The sequence below is a fragment of the Centrocercus urophasianus genome, unplaced genomic scaffold (genome assembly GCF_019232065.1).
Source record: "Centrocercus urophasianus isolate 14NV4802_14NV808 unplaced genomic scaffold, USGS_Curo_1.0 seq_10, whole genome shotgun sequence".
Lineage (NCBI taxonomy): Eukaryota > Metazoa > Chordata > Aves > Galliformes > Phasianidae > Centrocercus > Centrocercus urophasianus.
Window position 1 is genome coordinate 6,648,915 of NW_024884142.1, and position 12,495 is coordinate 6,661,409.

Sequence of the window (12,495 nt, forward strand, 5' to 3'; positions counted from 1 at the left end):
TGAGAAAAATTAGAATGTATATTCTCATAAAATTTAAGTATTAGAAGCCAATATACCTATTTCTTCTTTTCAATAAAGTGAAAAAAATGTTAAAAATTCTTCAGAAATATGTATGTATTTTTTCTCCCCGGAGATATTAATTGTGTATTTGGGTCCAGGGTAGGAAATATAGAGAATGTTTCACCTCCATTGAGTTTGGCTGCTCAAGATTCAACCTCTTCAACCATGGACACATCATTTATTTACATATTCAAAATAATCACCTTTTAATGATTTCATGACATTTGATGGAAGCATTTTCTCAGATACAATGGGTTACTTTCTCTTTTAGTTTATCACTACATATGTTCCCCTTGGAGAATATGTTTGATTGAAGTGTCGGAGTGGCATACCCCTAAGACAGAGTCAATGAAATCAATTTCTGAGGTCAATCTAGTGAACAAAAAGCAGCTAAATGGAGCAGATGTCTGATAATCACTATCTGAGTCCTGCTCTTCAGCTTTTCTCAGAAGGAGCGCAAGGGAGCAGTTTGTAAAATTCTGCTTCTAGAAGCAAGATGGTTGTAACTGCCTTCAGAGAAATTTACCAACAACAAATTAAAATGTTTTCCTATAGTTTTTACTTAGGTTGTTAATTAATGTAATTATTCCTTGAAAGCCTCTAAATTTGTCTGTCCTCTATACCAGCGTGTCATGTATTATTATTCCCAGGAGTATCATAAAGCAACTGTGTATATATTAGAAGAAATATAAACAGAAAAAAATAGCATCCATAAATCAAAAAGAGGAAGGTTTTGAACTAAACTTACTCATGAACTTTTTTTTATTTTAACATTCATGATACATCTACTTTCATGAAAAGTACGAATTTAAAAATCCCTTATCTTAGAAAGCACATTAAGAGCATCATATATAATAATTCATTGACAAATGCATACAACAACAAATTCATTTTTCCAAATCAGATTTTCCATGACATATGGAAAGTAAATTTCAAGCCATTCTTCTTGTCATTGAAAGATTTATTTCACAATAAAGGAATATGTGGCTAAATATTTTTAACATATGAAAGAAACACTTAGTTTAAACCTTGATTATGATGCATAGGATTTATTCTTTCAAGTTTTGACTAAATAATCAAACTTTTTAACTTTCCTGCTGCATAATTAGTATAACTATTCTATGCATCATATATGCAGGTAATAAAATTAAATCACTACAGATCCTACTTTAAGTAGACAAAATACATATGACTGCCAACAACTGTCTGCCAACAGTTATCCAGGAGTTGGTAGATCTTAGAATTAATACAGAAGAGACAAAATTTTCTTCTACATGAATTCTCAACTTACAAGACTTAGAAAACTTATAATTTAAGAAAATTATTCATGGTTTATATTTCCTGTCTCTGTCTGTTTCCTGATGAAAGGTGGAAATAATCAAAACTCCATTTAAGTACAAAGGCTGCTCAGAAAGTAACACTTCCTATTTTAGTGTAATTGTACATGATGTCAGAGTTAGATGCTGGTGATGTAGATGTAGATGTTGAACCCTCACACTAATATTCTGATGTATTTTCTTGCTGTGCAGCAGATGGCAGCAGAGGGGGTTTTCTTCTCTCCAAATTGGAAATATGTGAATTTGATGGGTAGACTGTTTGATGGACAAAGAACTGGCTGCAGGACCAAGTCCAGGGAGTGGTAGTCAATGGCTCTATGTCCGAATGGAGATCGATGAAGATTGGTGTTCACAAGGGGTCAATGCTGGATCAACAGTGGAGTTGAGGGCAAGCTCAGCAAGTTTGCTGATGACACCAAGCTGTGGGGTGCAGTCAACACACCAGAGGGATAGAATGCCATTCAGAGGGACCTACACAGGCTTAAGCAGTGGGCCCAGGTGAACCTCATAAGGTTCAACAAATCCAAGTGCAAGGTCTTGCACCTGGGTCAAGGTAATCTACATTACCAATACAAACTGGGGATGAAAGGATTGAGAGCAGCCCTGCTGAAAAGACCTAGGGATGGTGGTGGATGTGAAGCTGGGCATGAGCCAGCACTGTGCCCTCACAGCCCAGAAGGGCAACCATATCCTGGGCTGCAACAAAAGAAGCATGGCCAGCAGGTTGAGAGAGGTGATCCTGCTCCTCTATGCTGGTGAGGCCTCACCTGGAGTACTGTGTCCAAATGTGGAGACACCAGTACAGGAGGGCCACAAAAATGATCCAAGAGACGGAACACCTTTCCTATGAGGACAGGCCGAGAGAGCTGTGGCAGCTCAGCCTGATGAAGAGAAAGCTGCGAGGTGGTCTGATAGTGGCCTTTTGGTATCTGAAGGGGAACCGTTGGAAAGAAGGGGACAGATTCTTTAGCAGGATCTGTGGTGACAGAACAAGGGGAAACTCAAGCTCAGTGAGGATAGATTTAGGTTAGATATATGGAAAAAATCTTTTACAGTGGGGGTGGTGAGGCACTTGAACAGGTTGCCCATTGATGTGGTTGATGCCCCATCCCTGAAGACTTTAAGGTGAGGCTGGATCAGGCCATGAGCAGCCTGATCTAGCTGTGCATGTCCCTGTTCACTGCAGGGCTGTTGGACTAGATGGCTCTCAGTGGTCTCTTCTAGCTGTAAGGATTCTATGATTCTAGGATTGACTGTATGATTGATAACACAACAATACTTCCAAGGAAAATGAAAAGTATAGAAAATAGTATCACCTGAAAGAGATTAAAAATAAATAAAAAACATAAATAAAAATAAAATACACTGGTACAAAACTAAAGCAGAAATGAAATTTGTTCCCTCCTACTACCAAGGTCAGAGAACACGCTATTTCCCTGGGACAAATTTCATGTCCCATTCAGTTTTCCTTGAAAAACAATCAAACTTATCTTCTCCATCAACAGGAAATGTACAACTGTTCATATGACATTCTAGTTTATAATTTTAAGGAATGCAGAATTGCACATTACATTCACAGTCCAAAATGTACTCTTTACTGTAAGGTTTTGCAAACAGTGAAATCAGTGATTCTGCTGTCTACTGGAGCAGCTTAATGAGAGCCTATTAAGTTGATCTCTTTTTCTGCATTGTGCCATGCATAGCTTACGACAGGTATAGAATTTTAAGACATGAAACAAGAATGCAGAAGTCAGTCAGGGACGCTCAAAGTTTATGATTATGCTAGTAAAGTAAAAATTACTAGCACAGTGGCCTGAGCACTTGTTATCTATGTTCAAGATTGTTAGTGTGGCCAGCATTTCCCAAAATTCTTATACGAAACTTGGTCCTTGTCCCATTCCAGGGTCAGCCAAAACAGCGTGATCAAATGCATTCTGTTGCATATACCAAGACTGGGTAACAGTATTGACACATCCAGACAGGATCAGATAGCAAAAACATAGCATCATGAATATTCCAACTGCAAGTTTGAAGTAGAGCACCGAGAAATTCCTTGAAAACCTTATCTGCTATAAAGAAAGCTTTTATGCTCTGAGATATATCACATGTAACTAGGTTTTTTTAGGCCACTCATATATTTATCCTTTTATATGTGTCTCCATACATTTTTCTATGTTTAAAAAGAAAAAATGGAAAGAAAAAGAAAAAAAAAAAAAAGTTATCTGTATAACAATTTTGACAAGCATGGCGGATTTCTGATACAGTCACACAGATGCTGCTCTGTGCCTTGTGGGTAGCGAAGCAAGCCCTAAAACTTGTAAGATAACAGAAATGTTCTCTGTGCAAATTTCTGAGATTTCTAATTTTAGAAAAGGACACATCATAACAATCAGCTTGTCCTCTGGAACACATGTTTTGATGTGGAAAACAGTATCTAGTTTTAAAGCATTGCTGAGAACATTGTATTTTGCCAGATGAGGTATTTAGATACTTTTGTAGCATAACTGCTAACCTGCTTTAAGGTCACAGCAGGATTTTTTGCATGGTACGTGATTATATCTAGCAAGCAGTTGCATTCAGTCTGAGCTGAATCTGTACAAATAGCTTTTGCTTTTACATCTCTTCTGAAGATTTTAAAGATCTCACAAGGAAGTATCCTAGCCATTTTAGTTAGCTTCCATTTTTACTGCAGTAACAGAATAAATAAGCTAAGATATAGAGAATTAGAATGCAGTCAAGATGTGACACACTTCACTCATGGACTACTCTTGTTTTATGTAAAAACAAGCCAGAATCTTTCCTGACCCAGTTCCAGCAAAGCCATCAGGTTCTGGCACAATATTTTCAGTAACAAAGATGAAAAGACAGCTTCAAAATTCTGGACATTATTTTTCATGTTCTTGATGTCCATAAGGAGCAGCAGGGAACAAAGTTCATAGCAGGCAAATAAATTAATTAACTTTATTTATTTATTTATTTATTTACTTGGAAGAAGATTGCTGACATCTGATCTTTCAGACCAGACAGGAAAATATACTCAACACTTCTATTTTACTGTATCAGAGTATTTGTAAGAGAAAAAAAAAATTAGAAAAAAAAAAAAAAAAAAGAACATGTTTTAATCGGAACTTTGAAACTATTATAGCATTCTCTGAATTTTCCAATTTGTAGTATACAGTACATGGAACTGATTACTGTATGAGTATCACATAATAAATTGAGAAAGTTGAAATGGAGGAGTGGAGGGCAGAATTTGCCTGCACTAAATAAAAAAACTCTTGGACAGCCTAAAAGTAATCTGACTGTCCTCTTTCACTTCTTTGACTTCTGGTCAAACTTTGTTCTTAAAATTTCTTTTAGAAAGCCCAATGGACTTAGTCTAGTCCATATGATTGAGGGATATGCTGATCAGGATTCGAAGGTGAGCACTACTGTGCTGTTGTTAGGAAGAAATATTAGATTTTGACCACACGGGATATTTAACTTAAAGAATTTTTTGCTGTTGTGTTTTTTGTTGTTGTTGCTGTTGTTGTTTTCCTGCAAGACTCAGGGGGCATAAGAAACACTGCTGTGAGAAGCTGATGTGCAAGTATGAAAGTCACAGACTTCCGTAATGTTCAAAAACATGATTCTCTTTTGTAACACAATAAATCTTTTTCTTCATTCTCTCTCCCTCTTTCTTCCTTTCTTAAAGGACTATGAATGTTTGCAGCCTATATTTGACCTCCAATTCAAGCAGCAAGCATTCAGTGAGAAGCACTGAGAAAACATTTGAAATGAGAGTTTCATGAGCTTAAAACATCCTGTGTAAGGCAGCTGTCTTTTATGTATGCCATTTCTTGTTAGGTCTTTACACATTTTACTGTCACTAAGTATTTTGTATGTAGTATTATTTTTTCTGCTTAGAAAAAAAAAAAAAAAAAAAAAAAAAAAAAAAAAAAAAAAAAAAAAGAAAACTGGGGGAAAAAAAAGAGAGAAAGAGAGAAGAAAAAGTACAGACATTGAATATTGAATATTGAGTAGTTTCTGGTGAAGATGATCAATTGGTGAGGCAATGTCCTCCAAACAAAATTGGAGGAGCTTAAAAGAGATAGAAATTTTCACACCCGTGCACAGCCATCAGCTCCTCCAAATGTCCCTTCTAGTTCATTCATTCATTATACACCCTTTTAACTTACCATTTGATCCCTTCCCCTCCAGGACTCCAATTGTGGCCCTCATATTGCCAGATCTTGATAAATCCATCACGTATCCTGTTGCCTATTACAATCTGCTAAAGCAATCATAAGAAACAAATTCCCAGTCCTGTTTCTCAGAGTATGTATCTACATATATGTAAGAACAGACTGCACTTTCCAGAGGTTTTTGTAGAGTTCTGAAAAAAAAGACATTTCCAGCAAAACCTTGACACAAGTTAGCCTCTTCCATAAGCCATACATGTGCAGCACAGCTGACATATAAATTTGTCTCTCCTTCCAACCTAGAAATGTTTGACATCAAAGTCTATATCTTCAGAAATACAGAAAAGACAAAAATAAGCCACATTATTTGACTATTTTGTGCTAGAAGTAAGAGTAGGATGCTATCTCTAGTCATCCACAGCAACCTGGATGAACTGGAAACTGGGAGGTCCTGAGCATTCTCTAGTGCTGCATATTCAATCTGTTATGGTTTGAACAAAAGGAAGCAGTATTTAATACAGGATGTGACCCTTGCTCTCAGTGCTACCCTTAATATATTACTTCGGGTGAGTAAGTAAAGAAGTTATCAATCATTACATTCTGTGGTGGTGCCACCCACAGTCCCAAACTTTCTTGCTACATCTAACACAAGAAATTACCTGAGTAGACTTGATTTTTTTGCTTCTATTTATTTTTTTTATTTGAAATATCTTTTAAGTAAATTTAACTTTGCAAGAAGTTTTTATCACCTGACAGCCATCCATTCTGATACTTAATCTGAGATTATCTGAGTTAATAAATTATGCCTTTATAAATTGAAAAAGAATCATAAAATAACTTTTAAAAGATTTAATAAGTCTTTGGTGCTAAAATTACATTCTCTGAAGCTAATATTTTTCTTGTACATAAAGAAAAAACAATTTCTAGACAAAGACCAGATAGTCCAAACTTGAAACAGCTGAGAATAATAATAGAATCATACAGAAGAGCAAGCTATAGACCATAGAGATGTAAATACTGTAGGTAACATATGTTCAAATCATATGAAATACGAAATACATATGAAATGAAATACATTAAAATAGCTTTTTTTTAACATTAGTTTCTAAATATATATATATAAGAGAAAATAACATTTTTTCTTCATCTGTGTCACATGACTGGAATCTAACATTAAAATTATTGGAAAGAATCATCAGAATGTTGAATTTTTAAACTGTCACTTCGCAGAAATATTCATGGTTTATTCCTAACATTAAGACAGCTGCATTAAAAAAAGAACAGGACCTTATTTATTCTTACAGTTATCTATGTCTACAGTCTGATATAACACCTATTTATATTTAGTCATACTAGTTCAGTGTACAAGATCAAGTAGGCAAAGTTCTTTGAAAGAATTCATGCTGTTATGTACCTCAGTAGTGGTATTGTTTGTTGAATGGTGTCTCTGAACAGGCAGAACAGGAATGAAGTGGGTAATACACAGAAAGCATAGAACTAAGAATATATAAGAGACAGTACAAACTAGTTTTACAGTAATGAGAATAGAATAGAATGATCTGGCAAAATCACATTTAAAAAAAAAATTCAGATAATAATAAGACTGGAGAAGATTAAGAAGTAGAAGGCTATAGCTGAGATCTCACATATTTGGGATACATGTCAAAGGATATCTCCTATCTCCAAAGAACAATAAGCATTGGACCTCGTGATAATATTAAGATAATATTATGATTATATGTGCTTTATGCTGAGCTAGAGAACGAATTTAATCTTGACAGCTGCTCTATGATAACTGCCAATTTGTCAGGTCTTGCTTTGCGCTTATTACAAGGTTATCGATCTCTTTTTGTATAGGGGTTAAAGCATGCTGTAGCTCTTACACTGCATGTTTCATGGTCACAAATTTGTTTCAACTAGACCTTTCTTAATCCCATAATTTAACCTCCAACATGAAAGGAGAGGACATTTAGATTTCAGTTTCAATCAAATTAATGTAGGAATACCAGAAAAGCCTACTTCAGACAAAAACATGACAACCTCCACGATACTTAAAATAAATGTGATCTAAATTGCAGCTTTCAGACAGTGATAGTGAATGGAGAATCTAGCCCTCAAAGCTAACTTCCCATCATAAATTAAATTTATTTCTGGGACATGATCACTCTTAAAACCCAACCACTGGATGCCATTTCTGTATTATTTGCCACTACTCAAGTTGCAATCTTTGTTTACATTTTCTCCTGTGCAGTTTATCCAACAACTGCATTTATGCTCCTCAGAAGTCTTCCATACCTTATTTCCCTTCCACAACTCTCACTGGAATGAATCCATAATTACAATAGCTGCTCCAAAAGTACTGCCTCCTATTTTTGATATGTTGGCTTACAATGTCAGAAGAGGATGATGGTGGTATGGCACAAAATTTTCCTACAACATTCTGTTAAATGTTGCTGCCAAATGACAGATGGCAACAAAGAAGCCTGATAGTTTAGTGTCTGAAGTGAAAGTGTGTATGAAGCAGAGGTTTGTGTGACATTTAATTTCTCCACACAAAAAATCAATACTCATTGACATTCACTGAGGGCTTGCTGAATGTTTATGGAGACCAAACAATGTTTGTGAAGACAGTGAGGAAGTGGGTGGTGAGTTTGAACAGTGACAATGACTTGGAAAGCAAGTTCTGGACTGCTGGTACAGAATTTTACAAGCATGGAATGAAGGCTCTTGTTCATGACTAGTAAAAATGCTCAGCTAATGGTAGTGATTGTGTTGAAAAGAAATGTTTTGTAGCTGAGAATTTGCAGTCAAATAATGTCATTGTGTTCTTTGTATCTGGTGTATTTTCCATGGAAATAAACAGGAGTCACTACCTTCAGAGTGACTAACATACATCTTGGTCCTTGAGGCATTGCCATCATCTGAGAAATTGTTATCTTTCTTTACTTGCCTTGCTTTTATTTTACCTGGAACAAATTTTATCATTGATATCCAGTGATTTTTTTCCCTGGTCAGTGATGAGGTCTGCCTTGCTGTTGACCTTCAAGGCAACAAAACTCAATTTTGTCTGCACTGCTGCACTGAATATAATTATCTGGCCCAGGTTTCCCCTTGTCTCCAGAGGGTGCTTTGACAGACCATTACTATTTAGTCTCCTTTTAATCTTCCTCTATAATATTACTTTCTCACGTTTTTAATCTCTTTTCAGAGTTCCTTTCTATTTGCCTTTAAGTTATGAAGTCTCTAAAATTAAACAATCATCTAGAGAATATCCAAAAGCTAACTGACCTGAAATTCTTGATACAATTCTCTGCATATCCAAAGCTAGTTGACTAGATAACTATGTTATATGTTCTTCTACCTTTGTGTATTTCCTCTGGGGTTGTATTACCCATGTGATTAACGTAAAGTATTTTAGGCTAAAAAACACAATATTTGCTTTCTATATTTTAAGTTTCAACACAACCTCTTTGTTTATTTCAGTACTGTTACAACAATGTTTTCACACAAAATACCAAGCAGGACTACAGATCTTCAAAATGTAAAAAGGCAATGGTTCTCAGATATTTATGGGGGAAGTAACAAGTGTCATAATTTAAGTACGTATAAAACACATGCATGCTTGAGCAATTCTCACCGTTACTGGCAAGTTCTGGGTTTTAATACTAGTTGTTAAATGCTTGTGAAAATGAAAATTAGATCATACTAAGCTACTGTCTACTTTGTCTAGCCATTTGAACTGTTGGTGTACATAACTTAAAGCCAATATGCTCATTTTGAAGTTCTGGAAAAAGCCCGCTTGAGGAAAAACAGTTCACCTGAGGCTATGGTTTGGCTCATGTGCAGCATGATGAAAGGTAATTTAGAAAATAAAAATAACAGTTTCTATATACACTTCAGTGTTCTAAAAAACAGATATTGATTCTTCCTTTTTAATCTTTACAGTCATCAACATAGTTGTGTTATTTATTGTTACATAATTCAAACCTCCTCAGAACTGAATCAATAATGATGTGCTATAAACAAAGAAAATAAGACTATCTCCTGGCTGTTACATACATCTGTAACAAAGAGACTGCTTTCAAGAGACTGTTGATATTTTACGTCAAGCAAGCAATCCAGAAAGTACAGCTGTATGGTAAACAAATCCAGTTTTCTGTGAAGATCTGAGTGGCTTCCCAGAAAATAATTGATAATGTTAGATTACAAAGAAAATACAAATGGTGCTCTGGTCAATATAATTCAGTACATTACTGGAGGAAAGAAAAAAATAGCAATTTGGAATCAAAGACAGTATCTCTTTGCTTTTCCCATCAGGAAAATATTTAGCACTCAAATATTGGCTACACTGCTAGATTGCAAAGCAAAGTAAAAAGAACAAACAAGAGAAGTGCATTCAATGAGAAGGAAGTTCCCTGTTTCCTTGCTTCTAGAACTTCTATTTGATACTCAGGCAGCTCAAATGACATTCAGTTATTCACCTCCCATATGTCTGTAATTTAATTGTAATCAAAACTGTCAGGGAGGTATTCTAAATCACAGAGGTTTGTCAGTGTTTGTTGGCACACGCATGGAAATTTTCTGTGTTAATCTTTTCTTTGACTTCAAATTTATATTAATGGCCATGATTCCTTAGGCTGCCTTCCTAAGAAGTGCTGGAGACCATGATTGAAAGAGAAATAAACTATATATTGCCTCCAGCAGTGAGCAGCTGGTGTTTTAACTGTCTGAATACAAACCTAAGAAGTACAATTCTGGCTTTACATGACAAGGACTTTTATGGCTCAGACACTAACAGCACCAAGCTTGTCCAAGTCAACCACAAGGACTGACATGAAGAGATTACTGTAAGGTATTAGAAAAAAGTTGTCAGTAAGTGAGAAAATGCAAAAAAGTTACAGATATTCAAAAAACCTTGTTGAAATGAATAAATTCTCAAGCAAAGAAATACAAAAATAGAAAGTCATATGTCTCAATTTTCAATATGTTTGAGTTATGTTTTTTCAAAACTTGTGTGTTAAAATAAAATAATAAGCCCTTGATTTATGCCTTAATTACTCCTTATAAGACTTCTAATATTAATTTAAAAATATATATATTCTCTTATCACTGCCTTCTTTATTACTGGTATCTCTTAGACATATTTTTCTCACAACAGGAGGCGAAATCGTAGTAGATTATGTCATAGAATAATAGATTCACCAAGGCTTGAAAAGACCTCAAAATCATCCAGTCCAACTGTTTACCTACCACCAATATTTCCCCACTAAACCACATCCCTCAATACCACTAAATATTCCTTGTATATCTCCAGAGATCCTTTGATCTTAAGTTACAAAGGGTTTTGAAATTCTGCAATGCCTTTTTAGTTACAAAATAAAACATCTAAGAGAAAAATATTTAGAAGAGACTGAGGTTTATATTATTTCCAGATAAAGTTCAGATTGCCTTGGAAATCTTTTACTACTTTGTATTCTTCTTCTGTTTTTGTTGGTTTGTTTGTTTTCTCCAAGAAAGGAGTTCCACTGTTTTAACTTTTAATGGCACATGAATTGTACTTTCTCTCTGAAATTTTGATCCAAATTTTGTCTTTTAAATTAGTTGAGATTTCTATTTTTAGAAATACATACCTTTTGTTCACTAAAATACCATATACAGAAGAGCAGCCTTTGAAATTGTTTGTGATAAATTCATAAATCGAATTAACATGGAATGTTTGTATGTATGTTTGTGTAAATGGATAGACTGCATAGATGGGCCAAGGTAAACTGCATGAGTTTTATCAGGGCCAAGTGTCGGATCATGCATGTTGGACACAAGAACCTACAGGCTTGGAGATGAGTGGCTGGAAAGCTGAGGGAAAGGGATCTTAGTGTACTAATGGGCAGTTGGCTGAATATGAGCCAACAGTGTGCCCAGGTGGCCAGAAGGGCCAATGGCATCCTGGTTTGTATCAGGAATGCTGTGGTGAGCAGGACTAGGGTAGTAATCCTGCCTCAGTATTCAGCACTGGTGAGGCTTCACCTTGAGTACTGTGTTCAGTTTTGGGCATCTCAATACAGAAGCACACTGAGGTGCTGGAGGAGTCCAAAGAAGGGCAGCAAGCCTTGTGGGCCTGGAGAATTATGTCCTACAAAGAGCAACTGAAGGAACTGGGGCTATTTAGTCTGAGAAAAGTAGGTTGAGGGGAGACCGTATTGCTCTTTTCTGATACCTGAAAGGTATTCAGAAACAATAGTTTAAATTTATTTACTGGTCAAGACAATTATGATATCTGAAATGTCTATTATATATTTTCAATAAGAACATGTAACATTTTGTTCATGGTAAAGAATCCAAACTAACAAAGCAAAAACATGCATTGTAATGCCATAGAACTCTTACCTTCACACACCCTCTCCCCACCCCACTAATCCAGCAAATATGATTTTGCAACAACTGCTGATAGACTGTAGATTTTTATTTCACTTGATTGTGTCTCAGAATTTTACGGCTTGTTTTGTGCTAAATTAATTTTATTTAGTTTTAGCTGCTATTATTACCTAAATTTATTTTAATTAGACAAGGAAAAATTTCTCAAGCAAACCATGATGTCTAAATCTTAAAACAAACACATCCTAGAAAATGGAGGGAGAAACAATTAGCATCATCTGCTTCTAGATTTTTAGTTAAACATAGTGAAGATTTCAGCATGCTGATAACTGTTATAAACCGCCATTTAATTACTTGCTTGAGTGATCCTTCTCCAGACCAATTCAGGGGCAACACACTTTGTACTGTTTTGTGTAGGGAAACTCAGTTGCATGCTGTGCTCTGGATAGTGCTTAAGGGAGCATTGCCTGCACAAGAGAGTCCTCAGTGTTCCACGCACTTTCACTGATGCATACCAGTGGTTTTTTCATGAAGAAACATCAGAC